At 43.7% G+C, this 14,943-nt stretch overlaps 1 pseudogene; it reads right to left on the bottom strand.

The window, feature by feature from the left end:
* LOC113115644 (uncharacterized) overlaps nucleotides 1–14,943 on the bottom strand; it is a 55,478-nt pseudogene that overhangs the window by 34,108 nt on the left and 6,427 nt on the right.

Genomic DNA, 14,943 nt, shown 5'->3' with positions numbered 1-14,943 from the left:
CATAACATAACATAATTTCATATATATAATTAAATAACAAAAATAAATATTAAACTGTTACTATGCTTCCACTATTCGAGCTCGCTGATTGGTTTAAGAATAAACCACCAATTTATCTTAAATATTTTTGCTGCATATGCTACAGAATAACAAATTCAAACATTTATAAATGGCTGTTGTGTTTCCTCCTGAGTGCTTGCTCTGGTGGCTATCTACCAGCTGCCGAGCTTTGCCTGGATCTGGTTTTCCCGTTTTTCTGAGCGGTGCCAGTCCGAGTTATTTTCGGTTCATTTCCAGTCCATTCTAGGGCTGATTAATAGAAATAGTCTTAAAATCACGAATTGAGCGTGCACGATTTTCTAAATAGCTTTATAGCACAATTGTCCGTGGCCCTGACCTCCTGCAGTATGCTATCCGATCCAATCAGAATGCAGAGCCTCTAGCGCGAGAACAGAACAGACTGGGCATATGCCTAACTCCAGGTTCACACACTGTCTATGATGCGCCTTTTTTCCGAGCCCATGTTAACGGATCAGAGCGTTCACACTGCACGCGGTAAAAGGCTAGAAATAAATATGTGCGAAAATAATATCTAACACATGAGCATAGAGAGAGTTGTGAGCGCACAGGACGCAGTTCAAGTGAAAGGAGACACATTTTAAGTGTGCACACTCTCTCCGCGCAGAGCAGCGTGTATCTGAGCAAGTAAAGTACATCTGGTTTTGTGACAGCACAAAGGAAATATGCGTGCGAACAGAGAGATTCGCGCTCGTGCATTATTTTAATGTGCTTTCGCCTTATATTTATGCGCTCTCGCAGCTGACTGCATACACATACTGTATACACACTGCAAACACCTGAGGCACCGCTACAATTAATGAGCTCTATGAACAATGTGTAAAGCCTATCAATGTCAAGCAATATTTCTCCAATCAAGTCATCCAAGTAGCCAATTTTATTAACAACTCATCAAAAGTTCTAAAACACAAAGGCTTAGCTGGTAGCAAGTTGATACCATAAGGGTTCAACAACCCCCAATATATCATGTGTAAATGTGCAATACTTTACACCAGACAAAAACAGTGACACAGGCCAGCTCCTATAAACAGAGCCAGAAAGACACCCTCCGTATTGTGCTAAAACATATCAAAATCATTTTTAAAAACACCATACATCAAATAACATGAATAAACATTTTACTACAGCACAATATAAAACAAACATACATTTCAACCATATACAATCACATACCTAGTACCAGCTAGACAAGTTTTCCAACTCTGGCACAAACCATCATTGCCATCTGCCAAAACATTGCAAATGATTATACACAATATCACACTGTTAAAAAGTATTACATCCAACATTGTCACATACCTAACAACAGCTATGACAAATGTTTTCCGAAGCTGGCACAAACCATCATTGCAGTCTCCAAGAAAGAAATCACCACCCCCTATCTGGCAATCAGCATGCACCTGCCATTACTCAAAAGCTAATGCCAGCCCATTCTTAAGGACACGTAGGCTAGAGACTACCATACTCACCCTACCAAACAGGACTACCATAAATACTATAGTGTTTATAGCCATTACATTCATCCACTGATCTTCGTCCCGATGATCTTATAATTTAATTTATTAACCACCTACTTAAACTACAATCCCCACAGTTTTCCATATGATGTCAAAAGCCTAGTGCTTCTAGCTAACAAACTACCAGTTTCAGTCACTAACTTTGGCACTGGGGCTTTTGCCACAATACATCGTTCACATTGCTTACAATAAGTTTCAATATCTTGAAACATTCCTGGCCAATAACATCTGGCTCTCACCAGCTTAAAAGTGCGTTCTACACCCCGATGCCCATGTTCATCATGTAACCCAATAAGGACTTCCTCCTTCAGACTCTGAGTTAGGAGCCCCTGTTTAATCTGGCCTTGTTTAGAATCCACAAATTGGCAATACAAGACTCCTTCCTCCTCTACCAACTTCTCCCATTGTCGTAGAAGTTCAAAGACATTATCATCCCTCTTTAGCCCTCAATAATCTACCAGGTTTTACTTTCTGACTCCAATACACACGAAACCTTGCAATAATGGGGTCGGCCTGCTGTTGAGCTGCCCAAACTGCCTGAGAAAACACAGGGAAGCTACATGTGGTTGTCTGCTCATTAATCATCATTGTATGACCCTTCTCTGGAGTTTGATTAACCCCCCCCAAATGCAGGTTTAGCCATTAACTGGGTTTGTCGTAACAATGCATCCAACCCCCCATTTTGACACCCTGGCCTATAACGAATTTCAAAATCAAATCTAGCCAGGTCTGAAACCCACCTCTGCTCAATGGCACCAAACTTGGCAGTCTGCAGATGACTCAGCGGATTATTATCCGTAAACACTATAAATTTGTGGCCTAACAAATAGTCATGAAACTGATCTGTGACTGCCCATTTCAATGCCAACAGCTCTTGCTTCATGGCACTATAATTCTCCATGTTCCGCTCGGATGGCCTTAACCCACGACTTGCATGCAATCGGTCTTCTTCCATCTTTCCCTTCTTGGGACAATATTGCTCCCAACCCATGATGGCTAGCATCAATTTCCAAATAGAAGGGCTTTGTAAAATCTGCATAGCCAAGTACAGGGGCTGTAACTAGCTTCTCTTTTAATACCTGTAAAGAGCTGTAGTCCGTGAGGAATATGGACTACAGCTCTCACTATTAATACCTTGCTCCAAAAGCTGTCTAATATGATCCTTCACCTCTTCATATTGGCTTGGTGGAAGACGGCGATAACGCTGACGAACTGGAACATCATCAGTGACTGGTATCTCATGCTGTATAATTGAGGTGTGCCCAAAATCATTATCAATGAAAGCAAACACATCAGCATAATTATTCAGTAATGCTTTAACCTGAACTATCTGCTGATGTTCCAAAAAAGGGCATTCAAATTGAAAATCCTGTGTAAAGCTAGATCCAGCCTCTTGACTCAAAACCAAAGCCTCTTCAGAACCTAATGAAATCTGAACCTCCCCAGGACATATATTCTGAAAAGAAATAGACTTTGAACCTCCTGTTACTACCTCAGCTACATGCACGCATGCCAGGCGTGTATGAGGGGCCAAATTGATATTTAAAGCACCAGCATTTACAATAGGAACAGCTAACTGGCCGCCCTGCACCTTCACCAAACCTGGAGATACCATTAAGGAGCCAGGTAAAATCCCTTCATCTACATACCTCCAACCCTTCCACCAAAGCGATATAATCTGAAACATGAGTATTCTGGAAACCTGTAGCAGGAACCAAACACATAGAACCTGCAGTTACCAGTAAAGGTTAAGGGGCCATCACTTTTGCAAAGCCCTAGTACAATTGAGCACATGGTCCAGGTGACATTACATTAAAAGAATCAGACAGAATTTCACTGCAATCTTTTATTATGTTCATGCCCACCAATCCTGGAACAGATTTTCTCTTCAGTTTTGTAATAGGATCCGTTGGATCTCTCACCACCAAAACGCCACGCTGTGGCAAGACCTTATCCATAGTTTTAAAATCAAGTTCCAAATAACCCAAATACGGTATAGAAAGGCCATTTGCTGCTTTTAAAGACAACCACCCACATTCTTTTAGAACATCCTCCCCTTTGCACTCAAAATGTTCCTTCAAAATACTTTCGGTTATGATGCTGACCATAGAGCCTGTATCTATCATAGATAGAACACATACTCCCCCCATATACACATCCATAACTGGAGTAGGTCCTGTAAGTGCATGGAATAATTTTTCCCATGAATGGGTGAAATCACCTGAGCCCAACTGTTCCCTTCCCATCAGTGCTTTAAGTGGACCGGTACGCACCGGTACTCAGTACCGCCACTTCCAAATATAGCTCTTGAGCGTACCGCCACCTCTCCGTGCGCCCAGAACGTGCTTTTAGCGTACCGGTACACTCATTTGGACATCTGTTTTAATAGAGGTTTTAATCCTTTGCCTGCACTGTCGCTTTTCAGAGCGCCCTTCACACAGCTAGCTTCCTAATTCATTCCACCGAGAGCAGAGACTACATTATCCATACACCCTTGAGTTTTACAAGTGAAAAGCGCATGCGTCACTTTTACCACTGTCAACAACTCAATTTGGCCGGAGAGAGTGTGTAAAAACGCGCACACTCGCTCAGTAGAAATACAAATACAGTGAACAACACTTAAAGCAGTGATCCTCAAATCTGGCTCGCAAGATCCACTTTCCTGCGAAGTTTAGCTCTAACCCTAATCAAACACGCATGAGTTTGCTAATCAATGTCTTCAGGATCATTAGAAAATCACAGGCAGGTGTGTTTAATTAGAGTTGGAGCTAAACTCTGCAGGAAACTGGATCTCGCGAGCCAGATTTGAGGATCACTGACTTAAAGGGTTAGTTCCCCCAAAAATGAAAATTATGTCATTAATAACTCACCCTTATGCTGTTCCAAACATGTAAGGCCTCCTTTTATCTTCGGAACACAGTGTAAGATAATTTAGATTTAGTCCGAGAGCTCTCAGTCCCTCCATTGAAGCTGTGTGTACGGTATACTGTCCATGTCCAGAAAGGTAAGAAAAACATCATCAAAGTAGTCCATGTGACATCAGAGGGTCCGTTGGAATTTTTTGAGGCATCGAAAATACATTTTGGTCCAAAAATAGCAAAAACGACAACTTTATTCAGCATTGTCTTCTCTTCCGTGTCTGTTGTGAGAGATAGTTCAAATCAAAGCAGCTGGATATCCGGTTCGCGAACGAATCATTCAGTTCACCAAATCGAACTGAATCGTTTTAAACGGTTCGCATCTCCAATACGCATTAATCCACAAATTACTTAAGATGTTAACTTTTTTAATGTGGCTGACACTCCCTCTGAGTTCAAACAAACCAATATCCCGGAGTAATGCATGCACTCAAACAGTACACTGACTGAACTGCTGTGAAGAGAGAACTGAAGATGAACACCGAGCCGAGCCAGATAACGAACAATAGACTGACTCGTAATGCATCTCAAAATCATAAAGTCACTGCTGGAAAGGGTTCAAATATGCAAAGATGCTGGAAAACTGAAGAATCTGAAGGACCTTAAAGATTTTTCTGAAGAACGCTGCTCAGTTTAACTGTTCAGAACAAACAAGGGACTCATGCACAGCCATCACAAAACAGAAAGACAGTCGAGGATCATCAGGTGACCACACAGAGTTTTGAATGGGGTTATTTTAATAATTTCAGCATTTTTTTTTGTCTTGTGGACTAAATGTTAATATCTTTTATGTACAATATCTTACTCAGGACAGTACTAAATAAAATATAACATGCATTTAGTATGATCTCTCTTATTTTTTGAAAATCACTCATATTTTCACAGATTCTGCAAAGGGTGCCCAAACTTTCGATCCCCACTGTGTATATATATATATATATATATATATATATATATATATATATATATATATATATATATATATATATATATATATATATATTAGTGCTGTCAAAATTAGCGCGTTAACGCATTCGATTAATTTTAAATATTTAACGCGTTAAAAAAAAATAACGCAATTAACGCGGTTGCAGTTTTTTTTATTTCCAGTTGTGGCCTATGTGTGTTCAAAGTGCAAAGAAATATGGATAAGACCAAGGAAGGACTTTTAGACGGAAAGTTTCAGTATAAAACTCTGCCGGATTACTCTTGAGTCTGCCACAAGAAACAGCAACATTAAAATCATGAACTCAAATGTCATTGTTTAAAAACAAAAAAACAATGACTGTAACAGTGCGTAAATCAGACCTTTCTGTAACGCTAACGTTAATAAGCTTAAATGAAAAAAACGAAATAATTGTGTAGCGGAGAATTTTTTGTACACAGTGCCGCGAACTGTCAATCACTCCTGTACGCGTGCATCACTGTCCTCCTCAGCTGCAGCAACTTGCGCTCTCTCTCTTCATCAAGCTTTAAAACAAAAAGGGGACAAAAAGATCATATTGTCTTTGTGCATAGGCTATAGATTAATTCGATAAATGAATATCTAAATTTGTGCCTTGCCGTCTACGGTATTTTTTTAGAACTTAGAAAAAAGATGCTGCAGCCAATGAACAGCCAGCGGGGGCTGCAGGACGACTCAACCTCCGCAGACAGTTTTTAATGTTTATCAGACAATAAATACTCAAGATTTTGCTTTAGTATAACTCACAACGAGTTTCACACACCTTCTCCGGCCACGTTGAGTTGTTGACACTTAACAGTGGGAAAAGCGACACATGCGCTATTCTCTTGTATAACTTAAGGGTGAATGGGTAATGTAGTTTCTGCTCTGGGTGGGATGAATTAGGAAGCTTGCATTGTGAAGGGCGCTCTGAAAATCGGCAGTGCAGGTAAAAGATTAAAACCTCTATTAAAACAGATGTCCAAATGAGCGTACCGGTACGCTACAAGCACGTTCTGGGCGCACGGAGAGGTGGCGGTAAGCTCAAGAGCTATATTTGGAAGTGGCGGTACTGAGTACCTGTGGGTACTGGCCCACTTAAAGCACTGGCAATGACTATACTTTGGAATTTTTTTGCAGTCCACTTAGAATTCAACATGGAAATCATTTTTGTTTTTTATTGGCATTGATTGTTTTGAAATTCAAATGGTACTTACATGCCTGTGTTTTTATTTCTGTAATAAATATGGCTTTCAAGCCAACAGTTAATTTGGAGGATATTGATGGTTTATTGCAGGTATGTTGTTTACATGAGAAAATCTTTGTTACAAGTTAAACAAAAATTCCAATAAACAATCATATTTTGAATTTAAATAGTTTCTTTGTCTTGAGTTTACATTAATTATTTACATTTTACATTTACATATCCAAAAAGTTTCAGTCTTTTAATTGTGATTAATCGCGATTAATCACGATTAATTTTAAAAAATTGTGCGATTAATTAGTTAATTTTTTTTAATCGATTGACAGCACTAATATATATATATATATATATATATATATATATATATATATATTTATACATACACACCACCATCCTCACAAAGAACCTAATACTCAGATCAGACAATATCAATTTTAGAATTTGATCAGTTAGTAAAAAAAATAAATAAAAATAAAACTGTATTATGAGAACCAAGTACAACAACAAATACATATTGGCAAAAAAGACATTCCTTAAATAAAACCATGATTGGACATAATGATTTTTTAACACTTACCTTTGAATAAGCTCAAGTGTGGCACTGGCTGACTCCTGGTACTCAATATTAAAAACATAGAAGAAACCAAAAAGCACAGCGAGTGCTGCAGCAAAATCCAGCTTCTCTTCAATGCAATGTGTCACTTTCCCCTCAATGCTGACCATCCACCATCCATGAGGTTAGAAGTTTATCTCCTGAAAAATGAAAAGTTACCATAAAAACTGCAAAGAAACATATAGGTTGTTTACTATATATTTTATGCTTACCAAGCATGATGAGCCTTGGTGTGGCTGTAGGGTTTGCTCAGTCTCTATTGACGTCTTGGTGGAAGTTTCCTTGTAAACAACATAAAAAAAAAAAGATTACTCAGCAAAAACGTAGCAATTTTCCCTTTAAAAGGTTTATTTTAAAGGGGGGGTGAAATGCTATTTCATGCATACTGAGTTTTTTACACTGTTAAAGAGTTGGATTCCCATGCTAAACATGGACAAAGTTTCAAAAATTAAGTTGTATGTTTTTAAGTTGTATGTCCTTCCGGTTTGTCACAAGTTTCTGAAAGTTTTTTTCGAGTATGGGTCTGTGTGACGTTAGATGGAGCGGAATTTCCTTATATGGGTCCTAAGGGCACTTCTGCCGGAAGAGTGCGCGCTCCTGTAGAGCAGAGCACTGAGAGCAGAGACATTCACTGATCAGAGCGAGAGCAAAATGTCACAAAAGAAGTGTGTTTTTGGTTGCCAGGGCAAGACAACCCTGCACAGATTACCCCCAAAAAAAACAGCATTAAGGGACCAGTGGATGGAGTGGATTGATAGAGTATCAACGGAGTTGTGCAAGTGTTTTTGTTTGTTCCCTGCATTTCGAAGATGCTTGTTTTACAAACAAGGACCAGTTTGACGCCGGATTTTCATATCGTTTATTTCTTAAAGGGTTAGTTCACCCAAAAATGAAAATTATGTCATTAATAACTCACCCTTATGCTGTTCCAAACATGTCAGACCTCCTTTTATCTTCGGAACACAGTTTAAGATATTTGAGATTTAGTCCGAGAGCTCTCAGTCCCTCCATTGAAGCTGTGTGTACGGTATACTGTCCATGTCCAGAAAGGTAAGAGAAACATCATCAAAGTAGTCCATGTGACATCAGAGGGTCAGTTAGAATTTTTTGAAGCATCGAAAATACATTTTGGTCCAAAAATAGCAAAAACGACGACTTTATTCAGCATTGTCTTCTCTTCCATGTCTGTGTGAGAGAGAGTTCAAATCAAAGCAGTCTGGATATCCGGTTCGCGAACGATTCATTCAGTTCACCAAATCGAACTGAATCGTTTTAAACGGTTCGCATCTCTAATGTGCATTAATCCACAAATGAATTAAGATATTAACTTTTTTAATGTGGCTGACACTCCCTCTGAGTTCAAACAAACCAATATCCCGGAGTAATTCATGTACTCAAACGGTACATTGACTGAACTGCTGTGAAGAGAGAACTGAAGATGAACACCAAGCTGATTCAGATAACGAACAAAACATTGACTCGTTCACGAGTCAAGAACCATTTCTGTCAGACGCGTCCGATTCGAGAACCGAGGAGCTGATGATACTGTGCATGTGTGATTCAGCGTGAAGCAGACCGACACACAGAGCGTCTGAACTGATTCTTTTGGTGATTGATTCTGAACTGATTCTGTGCTAGTGTTATGGGTGCGGGTAAACCGAAGGCTTGAATCAAGGGCAATCATCGCAAATGATGCCATTACGTCGAGTGCAAAAGAACCGGTGAACCGTTTTCTTCAACCGGTTTATTGAATCGAGCTGTCCGAAAGAACTACTGGTGATCCGAACAGCGATGCAACCGGTTCTTCACTCGTGAGCGAGTCAGTCTATTGTTCGTTATCTGGCTCGGCTCGGTGTTCATCTTCACAGCAGTTCAGTCAGTGTAATGTTTGAGTGCATGCATTACTCCGGGATATTGGTTTGTTTGAACTCAGAGGGAGTGTCAGCCACATTAAAAAAGCGAACAGCTTAAGTCATTTGTGGATTAATGCGTATTAGAGATGCAACCCGTTTAAAACGATTCTGTAACGACAGGTAAAAGAGGAGGAAGCAATTGCAGGCAATCAGATGATGTTTATTAGAAAGAGAGTCCAGAATGTTGGCAATGGCAAGGAAGGTCTACGGTGGCGTGAGAAGAGCTGGATGGTGAAGTCGATAGTGCAGGTGAAGGAGGTCAATGGTTGAAACCAGGAACAGACCGGAACACTGACACGAGGACGACAACACGAATCCAATCCAGCACACGAACACGGAAGACGGTAATCCAACTAGGACACGGAGACATGAGAGAGGATCTGACAACAGAGAGAGAGCGAGGTGAGTATAAGTAGCTGAGGTGTGATGAAGATCAGCTGGAGCGAGACAATCAACACCCAGGTGATGACAATCAACTAAACGAGCACATGGAGACAACGTAAGTACAAAAACAATCACAAAACATGACACGGAGGAAACACTGGATTTCCTACCGTGACAGTACCCTCTCCCCTAGGACGTCACCTGACGTTCCCAGCCTGCTTTACCTGTAGATTGTAATCATCTATAAGGTGGTGATCCAATATGTCCCGAGCAGGAACCCAGCTTCTCTCCTCCGGACCGTAACCTTCCCAATCCACCAAGTACTGAAAACCGCGTCCCCTCCGTCTAGAGTCCAGAATACGATTAACCGAATAGGTGGTTTCCCCATTAACGAGACGAGGCGGGGGGGGAACCGGGGCAGGCGGATTAAGACGGGAAGAAATCACCGATTTAATTTTGGACACGTGGAACACGGGATGAATCCTCCTGTACGCCGGAGGAAGGCTAAGACGCACGGTTACCGGATTAATAATCTTGGTAATAGAAAACGGGCCAATAAATTTGGGAGCAAGTTTGTTAGAAACGGAACGCATAGGAATATTCTGGGTAGAAAGCCACACTCTTTGACCGACGACGTAACGGGGAGGCTTCGACCGGTGGCGATCGGCCTTAGCCTTGGTGCGCGACCTAGCCTGGAGCAGAGCTCTGCGAGCTCTGGTCCAGGTGCGGTGACACCTCTGGACTAGTGCGTGTGCGGAGGGGACCGAAACCTCGGATTCCGTACTGACAAAATTAGGTGGTTGGTACCCTAAACTACACTTAAATGGAGACATGCCCGTAGATGACACTGGCAAAGAATTGTGTGCGTACTCCACAACTGAGAGTTGCTGACACCAGGACGAAGGATTATTGGAAGCCAAACATCGCAAAACCCTCTCGACATCCTGATTGGCTCGTTCGGTTTGACCATTGCTCTGGGGATGGAACCCGGAAGAAAGACTAACAGTCGCTCCTAACAATTTACAAAATTCTCGCCAAAATTTGGACACAAATTGGGGACCCCTGTCAGAAACCACGTCTGTCGGAAGGCCATGTATGCGGAAGACGTGGTCAATGACAGCTACCGCTGTTTCCTTGGCTGAAGGTAATTTGGGCAAGGGAATAAAATGAGTCGCCTTCGAGAACCGGTCCACTACGGTTAAAATCACCGTATTGCCTTTAGAGGGCGGGAGGGCGGTGATAAAATCTAGCGAAATGTGGGACCAGGGTCTTGAAGGGACAGACAGCGGTAAGAGTAACCCATCTGGAGGTCGATTGGAAGTCTTACCAATAGCGCAAACTGAACAAGCCAAGACGAAATCGTGGACGTCACGAGCCATACCAGGCCACCAAAATCGTTGCTTGACTAGAAATCTAGTTCTACTAACCCCTGGGTGACAAGCAACACTGGAACAATGACCCCACTGGAGAACGTCTGACCGTAACCCCTCCGGCACAAACAATCGGTTCGGTGGGCAACGAGCCGGGGGCGTTACCCCTTCTAAGGCAGTCAACACCTTCGATTCGACCTCCCATCTGAGCGCGGAGATAATGATGGTCCCCGGTAAAATGGGCTCGGGAGTAGCAGTACGATCGGAACGCTCAAAAAGACGGGATAAAGCATCGGGTTTGATGTTTTTGGAACCCGGCCGGTAAGAAAGTGTAAAATCGAAACGACCGAAAAACAATGCCCACCGAGCCTGCCTGGAGTTAAGTCTTTTGGCGGTTCTAATGTATTCGAGATTCTTATGGTCCGTCCATACAATGAAAGGTACACCCGACCCCTCAAGCCAGTGACGCCAGTCTTCCAGTGCAAGTTTGACTGCCAACAACTCTCGATTGCCAATGTCATAATTAACTTCTGCAGGAGATAAACGGTGAGAATAATACGCGCACGGATGCACCTTTCCGTCTGAGGATGCGCGTTGGGATAACACTGCTCCTACCCCCACCTCTGACGCGTCGACCTCCACTATGAATTGACGTGAGCGATCAGGGGTGACGAGAATGGGAGCCGAAACAAAGCAGCTTTTCAGTTTGGCAAACGCAGCTTCAGCTGCGTTTGACCACCTGAACGTCAAACTAGGGGAGGTCAAGGCGGTCAGAGGAGCGGCTAGTTGGCTGAAATTGCGAATGAAACGCCGGTAAAAATTGGCGAACCCCAGAAATCTCTGCAGGGCCTTGCGAGACTCTGGGGATGGCCAATTTACCACAGCCTTAACCTTCTCAGGATCCATGCGAACACCCTCAGTCGAAATGATGTGTCCTAGAAAAGAAACAGACTGTGCATGAAAAACGCATTTCTCCGCCTTGACAAACAATCCATTCTCTAGCAACCGCAGAAGCACTCGTCGTACGTGTTGCACGTGTTCCTGGAGAGACGAAGAAAAAATCAATATGTCATCCAGGTAAACATATATGAACAGATCGACCATGTCTCGCAACACGTCATTAACGAGTGCTTGAAAGACTGCCGGCGAGTTGGTTAGCCCGAACGGCATAACGCAGTACTCAAAATGGCCTCTAGGGGTGTTAAAGGCAGTCTTCCACTCATCCCCCTCCCTGATGCGGACCAAATGATAAGCATTACGTAAGTCCAATTTAGTGAAAACGGACGCTCCCTGCAACCTCTCAAAAGCTGAAGACATAAGCGGCAAAGGATAGGTATTCTTTACCGTTATGTTGTTCAGCCCTCGGTAGTCAATGCAAGGTCGCAAGGATCCGTCCTTCTTTCCCACAAAAAAGAACCCCGCCCCCGCTGGAGAAGAAGAAGGGCGGATAAACCCCGTTGCTAGAGAACTGGATATATATTTCTCCATGGCCGCCGTCTCTGGAATAGACAAAGAATATAACTTGCCCTTAGGCGGAGAAGTACCTGGCAATAACTCTATCGCACAGTCATAGGGACGATGAGGAGGAAGAGAATCAGCACGAGACTTACTGAACACCTCCTTCAGGTCGTGGTACTCCGCGGGCACGCTAGCCAAATCCACTGCTTCCCCCTGAAACACAGACTCAGAAACATTAACACCAGCAGACAAAAGACAAGACAAATGACATTCCTCGCTCCAGCTAACCACAGATCCAAGGCGCCAATTGATCCTGGGGTTGTGTTTCTGAAGCCAGGTGTGACCGAGAACGATGGGGGATTGAGGTGAGTCCGTGATGTAAAATGATATCTCCTCAGTATGGTTGCCAGATGTGATGAGAGAAACAGGTAAGGTGGTCTGTGTGATGACTGGTAATCTGTGTCCGTTGAGAGCAAAGGGTGCAATGGGGTGTTTGAGGGAGGTGAGAGGAATGTTAAGCTTACGAGCGAATTTGAAGTCCATGAAGCTACCCTCTGCCCCAGAATCCAACAAAGCGTGATGATCGAGTGCGTGGGTGGACCACCGTAGACTCACCGGAAGGAGTGTCGATGTAGATGAGGTCTTCCTGGCAGAGATCCCACCCGATAGTAGCCTCTGTTTTACTATCGGGCTTGGTCTTTTACCGGACAACGCTGGATGTGATGTTCTTGGCTGCCGCAGTATAAACATAGTCCCAGGGATCTCCGCCTGATCCTCTCCTCCCGGGAGAGCTGAGCTCGCCCCACCTGCATGGGTTCAAGATCTCCCGGTGGGCTGACCGCAACCTCTGAGCGCTGACACTGAGCCTCCGGTCTGTTCGCGAGAACTGCTCTCCCCCTCCGTCTGGCGGCTTGATCGAGACGGTTGTCAACTCTGATGGTGAGATCAATCAGGCTATTGAGAGAAGTGGGGAGCTCGACGGCGCGGATCTCCTGTTGGACGCGGTCAGCCAACCCATGCAGGAAGTGATCCCACTGCGCCTCTTCGTTCCACTTACACTCCGCCGCCAGGGTGCGGAACTCAATCGAGTAATCGGATACGGACCTGTCCTCTTGACGTAGGTCCGTGAGAAGTCTAGCTGCTTCCCTCCCGGCGACGGAGCGGTCGAAGACCCGTCTCATCTCCTCCGAAAGGGCGTGGAACGAGGCACAGCAGCTGTCTTGATTCTCCCACACCGCCGTCCCCCAGAGGGCAGCCCTTCCCGTCAGTAGTGACAAGACGAATGCCACCTTCATTTCCTCGGTGTAGAACGTGCGGGGCTGCATGGCGAAGTGCAGAGAACAATGAGACAGGAATGATCGACAAAACTCTGGCTCACCCGCATATTTCTCCGGGATGGGGAGGCGTGGCTCGGGCTGGGAAATACCCCCGGAGACGATCGGCGGTGTGGGTGGCGTGGGAGGCGCAGCGGGTGGCTGTTGTTGTTGGTGTTGAGTCTGGAGAGCGAGCTCGGACACCTTCGTCACCATTGCTTGGAAGGCTCGACCCATCTCATCTATCGCCTTGTCTTGGCGATCCATACGACCCACGGCTCTCTGCAGAAATTCCTCCAGATGAGATGGGGAGCGATCGCCTGCTGCTTCCATGATGGTCAGATCCTACTGTAACGACAGGTAAAAGAGGAGGAAGCAATTGCAGGCAATCAGATGATGTTTATTAGAAAGAGAGTCCAGAATGTTGGCAATGGCAAGGAAGGTCTACAGTGGCGTGAGAAGAGCTGGATGGTGAAGTCGATAGTGCAGGTGAAGGAGGTCAATGGTTGAAACCAGGAACAGACCGGAACACTGACACGAGGACGACAACACGAATCCAATCCAGCACACGAACACGGAAGACGGTAATCCAACTAGGACACGGAGACATGAGAGAGGATCTGACAACAGAGAGAGAGCGAGGTGAGTATAAGTAGCTGAGGTGTGATGAAGATCAGCTGGAGCGAGACAATCAACACCCAGGTGATGACAATCAACTAAACGAGCACATGGAGACAACGTAAGTACAAAAACAATCACAAAACATGACACGGAGGAAACACTGGATTTCCTACCGTGACAGATTCAGTTCAATTTGGTGAACTGAATGATTCGTTCGCGAACCGGATATCCGGCTTTGATTTGAACTATCTCTCACAACAGACACGGAAGATAAGAAAATGCTGAATAAAGTCGTCGTTTTTGCTATTTTTGGACCAAAATGTATTTTCGATGCTTCAAAAAATTCTAACTGACCCTCTGATGTCACATGGACTACTTTGATGATGTTTCTCTTACCTTTCTGGACATGGACAGTATACCGTACACACAGCTTCAATGGAGGAACTGAGAGCTCTTGGACTAAATCTAAAATATCTTACACTGTGTTCCGAAGATAAAAGGAGGTCTTACATGTTTGGAACAGCATAAGGGTGAGTTATTAATGACATAATTTTCATTTTTGGGCGAACTAACCCTTTAAGGATAATGCAGTCCCAACGAAAAAAGGTCAC

This window comes from Carassius auratus, chromosome 16 (genome assembly GCF_003368295.1).
Source record: "Carassius auratus strain Wakin chromosome 16, ASM336829v1, whole genome shotgun sequence".
Classification (NCBI taxonomy): domain Eukaryota; kingdom Metazoa; phylum Chordata; class Actinopteri; order Cypriniformes; family Cyprinidae; genus Carassius; species Carassius auratus.
Note: the sequence above shows the minus strand (reverse complement) of the source record. Positions and strands in the feature narration are given on the sequence as shown.